At 45.0% G+C, this 19,824-nt stretch overlaps 1 pseudogene; it reads left to right on the top strand.

The window, feature by feature from the left end:
- Window positions 1-9,297: 9,297 nt before the first annotated feature.
- Window positions 9,298-10,796, top strand: LOC119338649 (annotated as a pseudogene).
- The last annotated feature ends 9,028 nt before the right edge of the window (window positions 10,797-19,824 follow it).

Here is a 19,824-nt window from a genome sequence, read left to right as displayed (position 1 = left end):
CCGTTGGTTGCGCCCATTTTTTGGCCCGGCGATCCCAGGCCAAACCCAGCGCACTGGGAGGCACGTGGGGGCTCTGGCGGAAGGAAAAGTGGCCCGTGAGCCGCCACTGTCAGGCGAGAAATGACTTTCCCCGCCCAGATTCAATCCAGAGCGTTGTAGGACGCCACTTCCCCTTTTCGTCGCCGTGCCGATCTCGAGGCCGCCCACCTGCCCACAATCGCTGCTCCACCGCTAGAAAGGCCATTCACCGTCGGAAAGAGAGGGTTTCACCGCGGCAGCCTCCATCCCATTTCTGGCGAGCTTTCCAGCGCTCCGGCCAAGCAGGCCGGGGGATATCGGCGGCTGCGCACCCACCACTCCCGCCAGGTGTTCGGTGATTAATTTGCCTGTTCGGCAATTGACTCCGATGACGAGGAGGTGTTCGCGGCGCTGCTGGAGGAGGAAGTCGAGGCCGATACCCAGGGCGAAGCGCACCTCATAATCCTCGCCGCTCTAGCCGGCCTGTTCGCGAGCAATGCAAAGCCGCACGAGGTGGCTTGGCGCCGGGCCGCCGTAAGTGCAAGCAGAGGCATCGACTGGAGAGCTATTGCTTGCTCTACGCCGACACTCAACTACATGGCGAGAAAGTATTTGGGCGCCGTTATCGGATGAGCCGAAAGCTCTTCCTCAGGATTGTGAATGCCATCCGGGAGTTCGACAGCTACTTTATTTGCAAGAATGATTGCACCCGCATAGTTGGATTCTACTCACTTCAGAAGTGCATGACAGCTATGAGGATGCTTGCATACAGAGCTCCCGATGATATACTGGAAACTATGAATGCATGGCCAAGTCCACCACCATTGAGTGTTTGTACAAGTTCTGCAGGGCAGTGGTGGCAGTTTTTGGACCACAATACTTGCGATCACCCAATGCTGAAGACACGACTCAGATCCTAGCATAGAATGCAGCAAGAGGATTTTCTGGGATGCTTGGAAGCATTGACTGCATGCATTGGGCATGGAAAAACTATCCATTTGCTTGGCAGGGGATGTACAAAGACGCCAAAGGAGCTTGCAGTGTGGTACTTGAGGTAATGGCCACACAAGGCCTCTGGATTTGGCACTCCTTCTTTGGTGTGCTAGGAACGCACAATGACATCAACGTACTGCAGTGCTTGAATGTCTTTGCCAAACTTGTTAAAGGTCATGCTCCTCCGGTGAATTTCGAGGTCAATGGGCGCCACTACAACAAGGGATACTACCTAGCAGATGGCATCCTATCCGAGATGGTCCACATTTGTGAAGACTATCTCCAACCCTGTGCTAGGAGGTAAGAACTACTTTGCCAAGTGTCAGGAGGCCTGCAGGAAGGATGTCGAGCAGACATTTGGTTTGCTCCAGTCTCGATTTGCCGTTGTCCGGTACCCCGCTCTGACCTGGTCGAAAGATCAAATGTGGGAAGTGATGACTTGCTGTGTCATCTTGCACAACATGATCATTAAGAGCGAGCAGGAAGAGCCAATGTTTGACACTGAATCATATTGCAGGCAGGGTCCTCTTGCCCAAGTTGATCACTAGGTGCCGGCATCATGGGCTGCCTTCCTCAATATGCATCAGGAAATCTGAGACCCACAGGTGCATCAAGAACTGCAGCATGATCTGGTGGAGCACCTATGGAGGCTCAAGGGAAACATCTAGTTCGACGTGTGATGAACTATGAGTTTTAATTATGAGTTTGCTTCGTTGAACTATTTGATTTGTATTGATTTCTGTGATGAACGCCGAATTTGGGCTGAATTTGTATTGATTTCTGTGATGAAGTATTTGAGTTTTTTGTTGAATTTGTGCTGAAGCACGCCAAATTTGGGCCGAAATTGGGCCTAAATTGTGCCAAAATCGGCGGCTGGGAGGGTCGGCTGGGAACCTGAGCCCCCCCCCTTCCAGGCCGGATTTACCGTTGGTTGCCCCCCAAGCGGCGCTATCTCAAGCCCCTGGGGGGGCCAAACAGCTGGAGATGCTCTAAGCCGTTTGCTCAACGCCGTCTATCATCCCTCTCGCCTTGCGTATTTCCCACCGCATCTTCCTCCTACACGCTTTCCTCGTCGGCTAGAGCAGCGTCTATTGCGGGCACACGTCAGCTCCGCTCGTTGCCGCACTGACGACCACCGCAGAAGCATTGCTGCCACCATCCGAACATAACCGTGGCAACACATGCAACACCGCTAGCCATGCCATAGCAACGTTGTTGCAGTGGTAGGCTACACTTGGCACACTGTAGTAGTGCAAGCCGCCCACACTCACAACACTAGCTGCCCGTCGTCGCAAAATCCATGGCTGCTAGTCAGAGCATCACCCCAGCGGCTCCCCAACACAACAAATTCCTGCTCGATCGCGACAATGCTTGGTAAAGCTCGCAACAACCACACCATGGTCTCGCAACAAATCGCCACTGTTCTCTCAGCCGTCATTCTAGCATCGATGGTGGCCCCACAACAAACTCCAGCTCACTTGCAGCAAACCCGGATAAGCTCGCAGCAACGCATGGGTTGGCGTCCTGCAACACCCAGGTGTTGTGCACCCACCTCGTTTCTTGTCCTCGCATCACCAGGTGTTGTCCCCTTTGAGAACTCTAGAGGTGAGTTTACAACACTGGCCTTGCAGTAGCGATGGGTGACGGCTTGCAGCACCGAAGACGACTCGCATCACTGACGCCCCGACGGCTTGCAGCAGCGGTGCGTGGCATCTCGCAGTAGCAATGCATGGCGGCTTGCAGCAGCCGAGTCTGGGCCTTGCGGTGCCCCCAGTCACCGAGCTAGGCAACAACCGAGACCGGTCCTCACAGCATCGGTGGCCACTACCTCATGTTGTTGCTGTAGGGCTTGCAACATAGATGTTGTTGGGTAGCTAGCTCACATCGATGGCGTAGTCGAGGCTTCTAGCATTGTCTCTAGTAGCGGTGCCTCTCACGGCTCACCATTGCTACGTCGTGTGGAGTGGTTGAGACGGGGAGAGAGATAGACATGGGGGAAAGGAAGGATCGAGAGGAAATGGTTGAGGATGAAAAGATAAGGTTGGAGGCTTGGAGCGGCGGGCTAACGTGTGCACGTGATAGGGTACGTGCCTAGGTGAAGGTCGCACAATCGTGCGAGATCGAATGGGGCCCGACGTGGCTGATGAATCGACAAATACCAGCCAGGTGAAAACAAGTCATTTCCAAAAATGAATGAAGAGAACTGAACTATGATCATCCTTTAACTATGTCTGTTTGCGTATTTGAGATGATTCTAAACAGATAAAGTTGTTTTGGAGGAGCAAAACCCATTTTTCCAAAAAGTTCATTGGAGTTTGTTTGACCCCAAGTATAAATAATGACTAAGGTGAACATGCAAATGCAAAGAGCTATCCAATTGTCCATTCCTGCGCGAGTGATTGTTTCTGCAAATTTTGTGCTGTTAGAGAAGCTGGTGATAGGAATAGGAATGCATTCATCTCCTCAAATAATATTTGTTTGGAATTTATTGCCTCTGTACTATCGTAAGTGGCATTCAAGTTACACTTTATAAGAGGAGGGGTGACGAGGCGAGGGGTGTGTGATTTGCATCATAAGATGGTTTCTTTGCTAGAAATACAGTAGTGCAAATGCCAAACTTAGCTTGCAGTTTCTTTAGTAACGCATGTCACACATAGTAGGAAACGTGCAATGGTGTGCCCAAGATGCAAAGATTGGAAGGCATTGGAAAATGCTTTGACGGGTTGTTGAGCAAATTATGCTGATTGGGTCTTATACAGGAGAGAAGGAAATCAGGTCACCTTCTTATGGTTTTGAAGCCGATTTGTCCATAGGTCGAAGTTTGATAGCTATTACAACATTTGTGCCAAGGTTCTCATTTGTGCATTGCTTGAGTATCATATTTTCCAAATAACTGCGAGCATGAAGAATGGTTTAAGCATGGGTGATAATTGAGGGATCTTTGATAAACCCTAGAGATGACCAATGGGCTGGTACACAGTTGTGCATCTTCTGCCAAATACTTTGACGGAAGTAACATTTGAAGAATAAATGATTTTGATATTCTTTAGTGTTGGTTTAGAGAAGGAAGGTGTCGTCATTAATGATAGTTTTCTTTTTGATGGTTTGCCATGTGTTGAGGCAGTCCATGTGCAGGAGCCATCCAAAGATCTTGATTCGCGTAGGCACATCGAATTCATAGATGTGGGCGAGCTTGGGGATCAGCATTTTGGGTGAAAAGCACAACATAGGCATCCTTGGTGGTGAAGAGGCCCCACCCAAGATAGATATCATTATGAACCCGCTAAAAGAAATATAAAATTGTTGTGGTTTCATCTCACTAGGAAAGTCACTCGTTGGCCTCTTTGACAATTCAACCAGAACTTAACAAACATTATGCACCCGTGCCTTTTTAAGCGGCTACACAATGGAAACCGAGGATTCAAGGAATGCAGCAACTTTGTATTGGTCACCCATCCTTAAATTACTTCAAATCAAGCACGCTTAACTTTGAAGTTCTTTGTGAATGAGCTCCAGAAGAAAAAGAGTTCCTTAAACGAGTAGTCTGTCATTCCTATTAAGTCAGGATCTCACTTACAACCCCAGTTAATGGAACCGACGTCCTCATCGGCCCACAGAAACATTCCCTCTTGGTATACGTCTATGCGTCCAGTCTGGCACATGGGCCATGTCTTGTGCCGCGACGGGCCACACATGCCATGCACCATATGCCCGCACACCTGACCCAAGCACGCCTGTGTTACCGTGAGGTTTGACTCTGATACCAATTGTAACGCTCGACTACAGCCGCCGTTCCTTGCCTATACGTTTGGCGGGATTTAGACTGACCCCACAAAATAACACTAGTCTTTCCTGCGCATTTTACCCTCACTCGTGCGCATCTGATGCCGACTTCTTAGTCTGTCACCCATCCTCAAATCGCTCCAAGCTAAGCATGCTTAACTTTGGAGTTCTTTGTTAATGAGATCCCAAAATAGAAGGATTTTTTTATTGATATGAGTAGTCTATCATTACTATTAAACCAGGATCTCACACTTTGCGAGTAATTGTGGGTCATGGTCATGTTTCCCGGATTGACTGCAATGTGCGTTGACACTATGGTACAATTCCTTTCCCTCCTCTCGTGTAGAATTGTTTCAATTGCAGTCCATGTGTCAATCAATTAAGTAATTCTAGAGACACAATTTGTCTTCCAAGTTGGCAACCTTGGATGCAATCATGGTTGCTGGAATACAAAAATTTAAATGGAGAACATCGTTCGGTAGCTGCTCTTTAAAAGCCCAGAGAGAATAGAGGACATTCTTCAAACTTCTAGCGAAAGAAAACTCGTTGAGGGGAGGCTCTTAACAGACGTAAAGGGTACATAAATTGATAAATGGATATCAACTACCAAGATAATATATTAAACCGGTTCTTAAGTTAATCTGACTTTTACAATGACTTGTCCTTTGTACCTGGATAGTGCATCTAGTAACGACTGCTATAGACATCGTCTTTGCACACAGAGTAACTATCAACGAGATGGTGGTGCGACAACAATTGGAATGTATGCGATGACATCTTCCCTTTTGATGATTTCTACTTTGTCTGGCTTGCTCTGTGTGAGCAGACGGATAGAGTAGTGGATGGAGACTATGGGGTTGTATTCTCTTAGCGAGCAAACCCTTGATTTAGCCTTCTACTTGATCAGGCATCAACACCCTCTGCACATAATTACCTTATTGAAGGTTGATGCAAAGATCAGCTTCTCGGTGAGAGCCCCTAGTCCGATGGATGGTTGAACCAACCAACAACGCCATCCAATAGGTGATTCCTTCTTGAAGACGTTCTCTTGGTGTGTTGCGCCCTTTGCTAGTTCACATCTCCCTCCACGAGTCGATTGGTTCATGGTCATAGGATTTGCAATAGGATTTTGGAGATGTCGTTGTGAGGCATGTCCTATGTGGATGGTCTTTTGTTTTCACTTTCTTTTTTAATTTATTTTTTTGGGATCAATGCATATTTTTGCTAGATATTATTCTAATAATAAACACTATATGATTGTGTGCATTAGTCGATGCAGAGGCCGGAGGTTTATCAGTCTTCCTGTTCCAACGCAGCCGCATCCTCCTTCCACCTTTTTCTATGGCACATCAATCATGGCCAACAATGGGTGGGGCCCTCCACTAGTAGAAAAGGGGGCATCAGTCCCGGTTCGTAAGGGCCTTTAGTCCCGGTTCTTGAACCGGGACTAAAGGGTCGTTACTAATGCCTCCCCCCTTTAGTCCCGGTTCAAACTGGAACCGGGACTAAAGGTCGCGGCCACGTGGAGCTCCACCTTTAGTCCCGGTTGGTAACACCAACCGGGACTAAAGGAAATTTTATGATTTTTTTTTTAAATTTTTTTGTTGATTTTTTTTATTTTCAAATTTCTGAATTATTTTAACCTCTATTCTCTAATCATCACTGCTCAATTTATCCTCTAATCTCTAATCACCCCTCATCATTCCTAATCATCTAACTTCCCGAACGGTCACCCATCCTCCCACTCCCACAGCCTGAGCACGCTTAACTTCCGGGTTCTATTCTCCCTCGTTTCCAAGTTTGCACTTGTTGTTTTGCTGACAATAGTAAGATGTCAATCCTATTAACCCTCAGGAATTTTGCGTGAGCATGAAGTGACACATTTCACTGTTTGAGTTTGAAACTATTGTTTTAAAAAACAATAATTATTTAGTAACACTAATATTTCTTGAATAATTAGTTTGACCATTGTTTGACCATAGTTTGACCAGATTTGACCAAAATTCAAAATAACTGAAATAATTATTTAGTAACACTAATATTCTAGAATAATTAGTTTGACCATTGTTTGACCATAATTTGAATTTTTTTCAATTTTTTCCACTCTAGATTTTAAAAGCCCCATAATAAATTTGGATGTAACTTTTCGAGTAGATGATTTTTCATATAAATTTTTTTCATCCGAGTCAGTATGCAAAAGTTATGCCCATTTTACTAAATTCTAGAGAGATTTTGCAAATAAAGTCGAAATTCATATTTGTAAATTTTCCCAACAACTAGACCACATATCACATGGGAAACTTATTTTCTTTTATTTTTTTTTGACATTTTCATCATTTTCTTTAAAAAAAACTGAAAAGGCGATCCAAGGGGGGGGGGGTGGAGTTCGAAAATGGGACCTTTAGTACCGGTTCGTGCCATGAACCGGTACTAATGCCTCAAACCCCATTAGTCCCGGTTCGTGGCACGAACCGGGACTAAAGGTCTAACCTTTTAGTCTCGGTTGGTGCCACGAATGGCCCACGTGGATCCTGGGTGCACGAACCGGGACTAATGCCCCCATTAGTCCCGGTTCCAGACTGAACCGGGACTAATGGGCTAAACCGGGGTGGACCAAAGCCCTCTTTTCTACTAGTGCTCATTGCTGGAGCTGATGAAGAATATTGCAAAATTTAAAATACTAATTTTAATTTAAAGTAATATTCATGATATTGATCATAAGATCTTAAAAAGAAGTTGGAATCCAATTTCAGAATTTTAAGATTACAAGAAATCCATATTGAGGTATCCACTACAACAATCCCAATTTTCAATAATTTGCATTGCATATTTCTATTTCGTAAAGAACAACAAGAACTAAAATCCCAAGGTGGCAACGCCTACTCGATGTTCGATACTCTAAGTTACCACAACTTGATAAGTTATTTAATTTTCAATGAACAATGACTATTAATATCCATTTTAACATGCTTTGCTTATAATTTGCATTATTATGTTGAATCCAGAGGTGGCCCATGGTTGTTCCTTTGTCTATCGACAACCACAATTCTGACAACTAACTATGTGGGGCACTGGCGGAGTCACCTCCCGACGACCGTGAGCAGATGCCCAGGCTCTGCCCAAAAACTTTCAGTACATTATAGCGGGAGATGAAGAATTGATCCTCCATTTTACTGGCCAAATGCCCATCAACGACATGCCTTTTTGTTTTGTCTATGGTCCACGCACGGGCTAGCTCCATCACTGATGCGGGGCATGAAGAGTGGCAGCCTTTATAAGTCAAGTGTTGCTATGCAGTCTTTAAAAAAGTGTCGGCTATGTTTTCATAGTTTATCGTAGTTGGTCTGTCGTGAGGTTTGTACTTTTTCGTCTTGGACTTATGCAAGGTTTGTGTAGTGCTTTCTGGTTCTTACTTTCTGCATAAATGTTTCCTCAAATAAATGCACTCCATTGTGTTCATCATTTTAGTTGCCTAACTTGTGATAACGATTACAAGAAGTGAAACTATTGCAAGCGTGATCAATGGTTTACACAAACACTCTAGTTGTTGAAAGAAGGCATTTCTAGTATCAGGTGCAATCCTATCATTTTAGAAATTTCTGAAATCAGTTTTACACATTGTAGTACTAATTTATTTTGACCTTAAAGTTTCAAGCTGATCTATTGTACAGTTTGGCCAAAACAAACAAGTAAAAATTCTATAATGTTATGTCCATATGCAAATAGAGGCACCCTTATTCTTTTTGTATGTGCCACATATTATTGTTTTTTCCTTTGATTGTTTTAGTGTCTTGTTATCTAATGTTGTGATACACTCAAGTTTTTTCCAATCAATTTAGTTACAGTTATATTACTACAAAATCATGTCGAGAGTTAGATGATGTATACCTAGACTTGATCTCAATGACAAAATTTCGTTGGTAGCCATTTTTGCCCCTATTTTGCATTCTTTTTAAAAAGGAGTTTAATTCTTGGCCTCTGCATTGATTAATGCATACTACTAAAATAAATCATGAATTGCTTGAAAGAATATCAAACAATGCCAAGCTTTGATTCCCAATAAATCGGCTTATAGTAAAAGAAAGGAAAACTAGAGACCATGCCCATTGGACCTACCTTGTCGTAACATCTCCTCAAACCCTATGACCCTGGACCATAATGTACCATTCGAGCGACGTGTGCCACTCAAAGGGCGCACAACTCCAGACAATACCTTTAAGAAGGAATTGCCCGCTCGCACGCCAATGTTGTTGTCTAACCAAAGGCAAACCTGGGGCAATCACCCCTAAAGCAGAACCAAAGGAAACGTTGTTGCTGCCTAATCTAGCCAATAGACTAGACCTTGTGTTCTCTAACAACCCACTAACGCAAAACTAGCCGGCCAGAGGAGATTTTGCTGGAAGACAAAACACCCCCACCTCGCTTCCAGTAACTGCTGTACCAACATCTCATCAATGGTTGCCCTGCGCCACAGCAACAACTAACAACCAGTTATATATTGGCATGGTGCGCACACAAATGCCAGGTATATATTGTTGCAGCCTTTGCATCATATTATTTCAAAGTAATAAATGGAAATAAAGTTGATAAGTTAGTCTTGTTTATAAATGGGAGGGAAGGGACACTCTTGGAGATCTCAAATAAAGCTTCAGAATTGAGAGCGAGGAAAGGTGGCTAATATACAGATTATTTTCTTTGCAACGAGTATAGTGGATTAATAGCGCTAGTGCACAAGTCAACTCAAAGTTTATTTCGTATTACATGTGAAACTGGACGGCCAGTGTAAACTGCACTACATCGAAGACGCTGGGAGTGGGAGGTATTAGGAAATGCAACAGCCATGTAACGAGCACTTAGTTTACAATGATCCTGGGATTTGGTTGGTTGGCCTGATGCTATTGTTCCTTTCCAGTGAAAGAGGACGGCATCACTACAAGTATGCCACTTCTACGTACCAGTCGTCAGGCAAGGAAGTACGGTCACTGAAGACCATTTGCCGATGCTCCAGAATCTTAGCAATGTGGAATTAACGTCAAGTTAAACTGAACGAGTTTTGGTTCATTGCAAAGGATAGGGACTGGGACTAGGGAGGAATAGGTTTGAGTTCAAGAGGATGTACTGTACAGGCTCATTGACGAGTACAATCTGAAGGGCCATATCAAGTGGATCTCAGCTCAGATGAGCCGTGTTCGCAATGGTGAGCTGTACCGCTACATCTGCGAGTGATACCAAGGGAGCATTTGTGCACGTATACACCATGCCATTTCATATTCTATTGTATTCAACATTTGGAAAGAACAGCCTTGAGTTTGCACTAGAGTAAACCCTTATTTCAATTGTCTCTAGCCCGCGTTTTATGAAGCTTTTGGCCTGACTGTCATTGAGGCCATGACATGTGGTTTGCCGACAATTGAGACATACCATGGTGGCCTTGCTGAAATAATCCTGGATGGCGTGTCTGATCTGCACATCGATCCTTACCATACAGACAAGGCTGATATCTTGGTCAACTTCTTTGAGAGTGCAAAAAGGTGTGGATCCAAGCTACTGGGAAAAAAATGTCTGAAGGAGGAGGCCTGAAGAGAATTTATGAGAAGTATGTATTCTGTTATAGTCATGCCAAATAGTTCCAACTAAAGTACCGTCTCTGAACAAATACTGATCCTATATTTTTGGAATGATCAGGTACGCCTGGAAGCTGCACTCAGAGAGGCTGATGACTCTGACCGGTGTGTATGGATTCTGGAAGTACGTGAGCAACCTGGAGAGGCGCGAGACTCGCCGTTACCTGGAGATGTTCTACGCCCTGAAGTACTGCAGCTTGGCAAGTTATCTGACTATCCGAGAGCAATGTATATCAGCGTCCATTTCCGCACAATTCTCACTTCTGTTTTTTGTTGTTGTGTGTTTTTTCTTGAATCCAGGCTGCTGCAGTTCCATTGGTGCCGCGGGGCGTGAAGAGGCGCATTCAGCGGGAGGGTGAAGTGTCAGCTGCGTTATAACTTGTCTACCGTAGTTTTCATTTGGTCTGGTCGTGCAGTGCTTGCTTGTTCCTGCGAGCCGCATTTGTTGCCTTGAATAAACGCCTGCCCATGGTGTTCATCTTTCAGAGTTCAATGCAAAGTTTCGTTGTCCGTCTCATTTCTTTGTCTTGGAAACTGAATGATCACCCCTTTTGTCATGAATGAACCTGATGGTTTTGATCAAAGCTTCACTGATGTGCGCTGCACTGTCGAGTTTCTCTGAAGAATAGTGCAGGTCTTGGCAAGGACAAAACCAAATGGCAACAGCCTATGCACTGTAACATGGTTTTGTGATCGAAGTTTTCCGGAAACTTCATTCTACTCCTTAGATGCAGTTTGGGATAGTGAGTGCACTGTGGAGTTTTGTCTGAAGCCTAATGCAGCTCCTGGCATGGACACAACCAAATGGCACACAGCCTTTGGAATCGTGATCAATGTCAGATGGAGAACTCAAAGAAAGCTTCATGGACAGCAGGAGGTGAGGGCAACATTTTGAGTTAATAAAAACGTTCCTCATCGGAAAAAAAAGGAGGCGAGGGCATATTTTTTTCTCGGTGATTGGTGTTGTTGGCACGTGAAATCGCCGCACAACATCAGGGTATTTGTCGTGCTTTCGTGACGACGAACGATTACTTTCCGGGCAAAGCAACAAAGAATCCCTCGATTTCATGGAGAAAAACCGACCGTTTTTCGATGCAAAACAACAAAGATCACCAAGCCCTCGGGCTGCCAGGCACGGCAGGAAGAAACTATGAAAAGAAACGAACGATTAAAAGTAATGTGTTTGTATTGAATAGATCGATTGTTGGTTTTTTTCTTCAATCGGCCGTGGCTTTATATATAAGACACGCTGGACTTTAACCTATACAAGGCAGTACTTGGCGTATACGAATAGAACTCTAAAATCTAAACCGATTAGAATCTAATCATGTCATCTTAATTGGGCTATCATGTATAGTACTTTGACGTTTTGAATCATTCATCTAACCTGCATGGCTACATTTTCTGGCCATATACACTCTTTGCCTTATCAATAATAAAATATTTCAGGCATGTGGCTATCACACCAGATAATAATGATTAAATTATCCTTGTGTTGTTGCACCTTCATGTCCATGACTTCATTGCTCATGCCCCAGGACCGCTACAGCGTATGTACTGTACTATGATCTAGCCCAGTATTTGAATTAAACATAAAGGGAAAATTTATTTATCAACCAGTAATCTAACCATGATCATTTAATTAATTTGGCACATAAAAAACCTAGTAGCCAAATTATGTCATAAACACATGCCTTCTTGTTTTTGATACAATTGTATTCCCGAAAAACATTATTAAATATCTCGATGTGGATAACCTCACTGGCCATATAGCCTAGGGCGATGTCCAAAGAGCAGATTGGCCAAATTTTCTCTGGGCGATATATCAAATAGTATACCGGCCAAATTTGCTTATGGCGATACTTGGAATGATATATCGCCAAGTCTTTTTCATGAGAGGTTTTGTTAACTTCTCCCACATCAATGATACCCCTGATAAAAAATGGCTTTAGGTGTTGTTCGTGCTTCTTCGGTTTCTCAAATGTAGCATTTTTTCGACCAAGAATAAGCTCAACAACTTCAGCCTCGGGAGCATGAAATTCAGTGGGCAACGCGAACACCATATTAACATCCATATCTGTTGGTACATCTCTATCATTCTCTGAATTTTCAGCAGCAATCGTGTCATCAGTATTTTCATTTTCCTCCGCCGCAATGCGCTTCTCCTTCCAAGTTTTTATCGGCACCATTGGTTTATCTTTATCGAACCATTCATCGCACTTCTTCTCGGCTGTTCCTTCCTTTGTTTCCAATGCACGCAGTCTCTGTACACGGCGCTTCTGAGTGTTTGTATGTCCCATTGGGCACCACCAAAGTACCGGTTTAGTTCCTGGCGCGACTGACTTAATTCTACCCCTCCTCCCCTCCCCCGCGGGTCCTTCAACCTGTACTGAGGTATTTCCCTGGCCGAAAAATTCTCTGATGATTATATGCACGGCCAGCTTTAAATTTCTGGCTATGTCCGTTGCTTGAACCCCAACATGTAGATGTACTAGCGCTAGACTTGAAACCTTTGGACGTTCATGGATAACAACTCCCCGTGATTAAATTAGCATGTGAGCTTGCCGATTTATAATTTTGACTAGCACGTGAGGATACAACAAATGCCTTGTCTGACCATATGCTTGCATGCTATGACTCAAATTAGTCTGAAAAGATTGATTAGACCGACCAGTTTGCGGCAGCTTCGCACCATTACTATTCTCGTCTGTATCAATGGCCTCCTTTGGGACCGGTTCTGATTGAACATTACTGCTAGTTTGTGTACTATTGGCAACACCTTCACCTAACTGGCATTACCCAATTTTCGGACCATGAGCAACATTTAAATCATCTGAACTTTTTGTTGGTTTCAGTTCTGCACGCTTCACCGGCACCCATAGCGATTGTGGTCACTTTTATAGTTTTTTCCATATGCATTGCACTTGTGATCGACTTCCTGGAATCTCAATGGCGTTATGTGATCTAGCCTCCTCATTGAACTGAGCCCTTTTCTCGTGCATCTCCGGTCTGAACATAGGCCTCGGCGGAATCCATCCCGGCTGAAAATAGCATGCTGGCCCTGTAGAATATGGAGCCCAAGGATTAAACCCCGTGTAGGAAATTGCGGATACATAGGAGGTGCACAACCCCAATATGTCGGCTCCATTGCAAAATATGATTGCTGGTCATATGAATTTCTTTGCCATAGCTCATGAATGTTAGATCCAGAAGGAGATCTAGCACGCTTATTACCTCCGAGCCGGTTAAACACATTGTTGGCCTTGCATGAGGTATATTTTTCCAACAACATGCTAACTGTCGGCTTTGGCCTTGGAGCTTGTCTCGTTTCATTGACTTTCCAGACTCCTATTTTTGAATTTTTTTTGTTTGATCATCCTTGGAGGAGCACTATCATCAACAACATTTTTTCTAGTGCATACTCCGTCTGATCCGACCGAATAAGAATTTTTTTTACTCTCAAGCTTGACCACATTGATAGGAAAAGGGTCACTATCGAGCTTCATCTTAGAAACTTTTTTAAAAGTCAATCGTCCTTCATTAATGGTTGATTGCACCGGTCGATGAAATACGTTACATTACAATTATTAGTATAATGAGAAAAAGAAGTGTGCCACTTACAATAAGCCCTTCTACCCAATTCTTCTGGAGGTGGAATTACATGTCCCTCTCTCACTCTAATTAATTTATTTTGTAGTAACATATCAAAAATTCTATCACACTTGCTAACATCAAAAGTGTATTTAATTTCGTCTCTTCTACTATGTGTGGGTTTCAAAGCATAACATGCAAAAGGTTTTGACTTTGGCACTTGAACCTATTCGGCTACACATATATTAACGTCATCTACACTAGCCGAATTACTATCACAATCTAAGGCCTTACCTACATGGTTATCCTTCTCATTATCAGTATTATGTTTAAACCGGCTATATTATTTAATCTCCTTAGTCCGTTTTTCCAGCGCCAAAGCTTTTTGCAAAACTTGATCAACATCTAAAAATTTGTGTCCTTCTAATTTATCCTTAATATGAGCAAGCAGGCCCGAAAAGGCAAGATCGGCTAAATCCTTTCCGGCTATGGTCAAGCTAAAATATTGGTTTTTGACATCTCTAAACCTCTTAATATAATCATAAACATGCTCATTATATTTCTGCCTAACCATAGTTAAATCTGAAAGTTGAAGTTCAGTTTCACCACAATAAAAATACTCATGAAAGTTTTGCCCAAGTTGCGCCCATGTTGAAATAGAATTAGGAGCAAGCGATGTAAACCAAGTAAATGCAGTACCGGACAAAGGGAACAAAAATAATTTATCCTATAAACATCTGATGTGCCAATATCACAACATTGGGCTAAAAATTGTTCGACATGCTCGGAAGTGGATCTACCATCTCCCCCTGTAAACGTAAAAAATTTGGAATAGTAAAACCACGAGGATATGCCATCAAATTGAAGTAATTAGGGTATGATTTTTTTATATACACATGCTTTACCCTTAGGTTCTAAACCTATTCTCTAAGTATATTATCAAGCTTATCCTTAAAACTATCATTCAGCTGTAGAGAATTGGTTTGTGAAGCAGATGGAGTGCTAGCATGTGGTCGAAACCCTGACAAAGAAATTTGAGCATGTGATTCTTGCAACGAAGACCCACTAAAATATGAATCGATTATCGGCCAGTACAGAATGCCGGTATCGACAGACAGTAGCGGTGGTATATTATAGCTATTTCCTAATAAATAGGTTGGTGCAAGCTAGAATTAAAACTAGCACTTCGGTTATTGCTGTTGTGATTTTGTGGAACTGAAGTTGAGACAATAGAAGCAGCTATGCTAGGCATAAAATTATTAGCTGAACTGCTCACATAGTTCTTGCCACCTTAATCGCTACTTAAAGGGACATGGGGCTGCACAACGTTATTAGCTGATGCATCAGCTGTATGAATATTACTAGGAAAGTTAATGAAGCCACTATTCTCCATCGGCCTTTACTCAGGATACTCAACGTTTTGCAGCACTAATGAACAAACATGACTAGGTAAATTACTTTCAAGATCTTTAAGAAGCCGCTCCTTAAATTCTTCAATTCTATTAGCTACAATTGAGTACTTGTGTGTGTCATAGCTTTCACATCAGAATCGTACTTATTAGTTACACACACATCAATTAGATGAGAAATTTTTTAAGTTGATTATTTTACTTCGGTGTTGATCGAATCGGAAGGGTTCGCACACACTACTAGGAAAAGGCCTACTAGTGACGCACCAGTTTTGCCTACTAATGGCGCACTACCGGTGCGCCACTAGTACCACGCCACTAGTATTAAATACTAATGGCGCACCACTGGTGCGCCATTAGTATCTGGTATACTAATGACGCACCACATCGTGCGCCATTAGTATAGACCAACATGCGCCATTAGTATGCCTACCAGGGGGCCATATTTACCCATGTGCTTTGGCATACTAATGACGCACTGTGGAGTGATGCACCATTAGTATCCTTTGGCATACTAATGGCGCACTTTGGGGTGATGTGCCATTAGTATGAATATTAGGATTTTTTTTTACTTTTCTGATTTTTGCACAGGTTACAAAATATATTATTGGACAGAATATAGACAGCACCACACAGCAACAACAGATTCATCGAATACAATAGAAGATTAGTCTCCGAATACAATTCATCATATTAGTCTCCGAATTCAAAAGACCGAACAAAGATAGAACATTACAAGTCTCGAGACCGCGAGTAGCGAGTTTGTCTTCACATTACAAGTCGAGATCGATCATCTAAACTACCATCACATAGAAGAGAGCTGCGGTCATCACGATGAGCATCATCGCGATGAAACTAGTCTTCATCCGGTTCCTCCAACGCTCCCTCCTCTCTCTCGCTAGATAGCGCGTGTATCTAGATTCCGCCTCCGCCGTAGTGGTGTACCCTTTGTAATTGTTACCGCTGAAACGGTGAACCTGTCTCTGACACTCCTCCCAGTCGCCGTAGACTCCGGGAACCTTACCCTTGTACACGACATACGACGGCATCTCTATGCACAAGCCAAACAACAGACAATACATAAGCAACATATAAGCATGCAACAAAAGGATCAGAAGAGAAAAGCAAGACATTAATAGCACGATTCATGGTCCTACTAATAAACAGCATCGATTACATCTAAGTTGAACGACTGTCCAAACCAAAGAGACATACAAGTTCATTAAAGTTTAATTACAACATGAGCTAATCGATGTTTCAGAACTACAAATAGCATCACTACTTTCGACTCGACTCATGGGACCGGAGCATGGACGAAGCCGCCATCTTTCGTGATGGTCATGAAGTCGCGGGCGTTGTCAGCCTGCATTTGTAGCATTGTGTCTATCTCACTATTGGACGATTGATCTCTAAGGTAGAACTGCCCCGAGGCACGAAGGACATCTTGATGGATGATTTCTGCAAACTCCGTCTGGATGCGAAAGAATTCTTGTCGGAGGTCCGCGTCCTGGATTGCCGCCAAGCTTGCGGCCCAATCTTTGAGATTATTTGGTAGCAGAAGGTGATTATGGTCCCGTACGATCGCCCACATGTGATGGAGGGTGTAGTAGGCATCCTTCTGACCGCCAGGCGGCTGCTTAACGCAGGGGAACGTCGTATTGTGGGTGAACACGTGCCTGCGGTACCTATGAACTGGCCTCTTAAAGGTGCCTCTAGATGTGGCGTAGCCGGGGAGAGCATCATCAAAAACTTTCTTGATATTTGTGTAGTCTATCTTGGAGTCACGGTCCGGGTCAAAATACATGGCCATGGAATATTTCGGGCTTAAGAGGATGAGTGTGCAATGTGTGTCACTGCACAGAACACGGAATGTTAGAAAAAAAAGAACGATCGAAATCTAAGAAATAATATGTTACGGGGCGGTGAGGGGATGAATTACTCGGGAAAGTAAGGCACGCGGAAGTTATCCTTATCTGGGTTTGCCAGAATGACGCCTTCGAGCTGTGAACTCGTGACTTGCCGGTCCCTAGCGCTGCCCAAGATATTGGCACGCATGTAGAAGGGTTCGACTATCACGATGTCCGGGGTCTTGTCTTGAATGATCCGCATCTCCATACTCAGCGAAAACAGCCGAACGAAGGTGTAGTGGAGCGGATGAAGGTTAAACATAGCAAAGATGTCATCAAACCGCAGGACGATCGTACCCCCGATGGCGCCATCCACAAAGCCCTTGCCCTCTGGCACCTTGGACACAAAAACCGGGTATGCCACATCATTCTGGGAGAGATGCCTCTTCTCCAAAGAAAGAACACTATCATGCAGACTCCGCATAGCACCGGTTGCAACATTGAGCATATTTGTCGGTAGCATCGACCTACCCGCCACATGCACCCTCTTCGAGATATCCTTAGGTGAAGGTGGCCCGTCCTGAGCACGGATCGTACTCGGTGCCGGCTGGCTTGCACCGGCGCCCTTGATCGAGTTCTGCTCACAGACCACCTTCTTGAGCGTGTTGGGGCTGATAATATTTCGCACCTCGGCTATCTGAGGCTCGGTGAAGGCGGCAGCTGGAGGCGTCTCTTGAGAACTGAATGCCAGACGACGCCTATTGCAATTAGGTTTCTCCGTGGTACCAGCTAGATCGCGGTCGTCTTGGTTGGGTTCTTGAGAAGGAGGCCCGCAAAACTCATCACAGTACCCATGTTCGGCAAAGTACTTATCGACGTTGGTAAATGTACCATCATCGTTGTCATCGTCGTCCGGAACCTGTGCCATATGCATGTCTGGATCCTGTGCCATAGGGATGTCCGGCATGTCCGATAGCGTTGTGGCTTTCTTGCCATGGCTTGGCACCGGCACGACTGGTGGTCTTGTCTGTGGGGTGGTGTCCCCCGCCCCCAAACGAATCTGGCTCTTCGGCCAAAGCAGGGGCCAGTTTACGCAGGCACTGAGGGTCATCTTATCTTCTTCCTCGGCCCCAGCGGGTCGAATCGGAGGTAACAACTCGTCGCAGCCTGGCAGCACCTGAACCAGTTCAACCCTATACACTGTGGGTGGCATCGGACTACCGTGGAACACGGGGTTGCCTGGTTGAACCATTCTGCCCTTCGTGACATCAACCAACTCGCCGCCCACGAAGTGCAGGAGAGTGCAAGGAATGTCGGCGGCGCCCTGCGAAAACATGTAGGGCGTCAGGGATGCCCAGTCAAAGGCAAGGAGATGAAGTCATCGGCCGAGAGGCTTAGTTACCGTGATGCTGTTGAGCTCGACTAATGTCGAGGCACCGCCAACGGCGGGCGTGCAACTGACGGAGGGGCCGCTTGCTGGCGAGGTGTCAGCCGGTGTACACCCGGGTGCATTAAGCTCCAATGCCCGTGCCGGCGCTGGAGACATGAATACTGCCTCCACCGGAGACACCAATGGTGCCGCCTAAGACACCAATGGCGCCGCCTGCGAGTTGTGCGAGTTGCTGGCCATGAAGCTGGGAACCGGGGGAGGCCCCTATTGGCCGCCCACAATCCATGTCGTCAGCCCCTGAATCAACATAGGCACCATGGCGGTGAGCATCGTTCCCAGTTATTGTTGCACTTGCTCTTGGATAATCTCCGGAATCCGCGCCACTTGTGCCTTGAGTGCTTCAACCTCGCGCGACTGGCTTTCCGAGCTGGTCTTTTTCTCCTTTTGCCCACCAGCGGTATAGTATGATGACCATTTTGTGCACAAGCCTTTGCCGGCCACACGACCAGCTAACGACGGCTTACTGAGCTTATCCTTGTTTTTCATTATGTTCAACGCCCTATTTAAAGGGGTGTCGAAAGGGGAGCTCTGAGACGACCCCGCGCTACTGCTTTTAGTGTCCTGCGGAAGGAACATGAACCATTTAGAAATATTGGGGATTAATTAGAATGCAACCATATGGAGCTAATTACGCGGGGGTGTATTCCTTACCAGAACAAGCTCGAGCGCCCTGGTCTTCAGATCCGTGGTAAGCTCCTTTGTTACCGGGTCCTCCTTGTACCGGGCCCTGACAAAGTTCCTAGTTTGCTTGTCACGGTATTTCTCGAAGCGGGGCGATAGGCCTTGCACGGCACGCTCCGCGTCCTCCTTGTCCCATATAGGCTCCGCCACTCTATAACCGCCGGGACCGAGTTGTTGGACCCCTAAGTTCAACTGCCGCATTTCTTTCCCCCACTGACTTGATTCGGAGGTTGCGTTGCTCTCGCACTTGATCTTGAACTCCTTGTAGTCATCTTCGCTGATCAAAGGATATTTCGCCTTGATCTTCTCATAACTATCACCTTTTTCAATCATTGCCTTCACCGTGCTTCTCCAAGTAGACAGGTCCGTGCTCATCCTTGTGAGGGCGGCATTGTTCACTTCATTCCCTGAGAGGCGTGTGTTTGCAA

Source organism: Triticum dicoccoides, chromosome 7B (genome assembly GCF_002162155.2).
Source record: "Triticum dicoccoides isolate Atlit2015 ecotype Zavitan chromosome 7B, WEW_v2.0, whole genome shotgun sequence".
Classification (NCBI taxonomy): domain Eukaryota; kingdom Viridiplantae; phylum Streptophyta; class Magnoliopsida; order Poales; family Poaceae; genus Triticum; species Triticum dicoccoides.
This window is presented reverse-complemented; position numbering and strand designations above follow the sequence as displayed.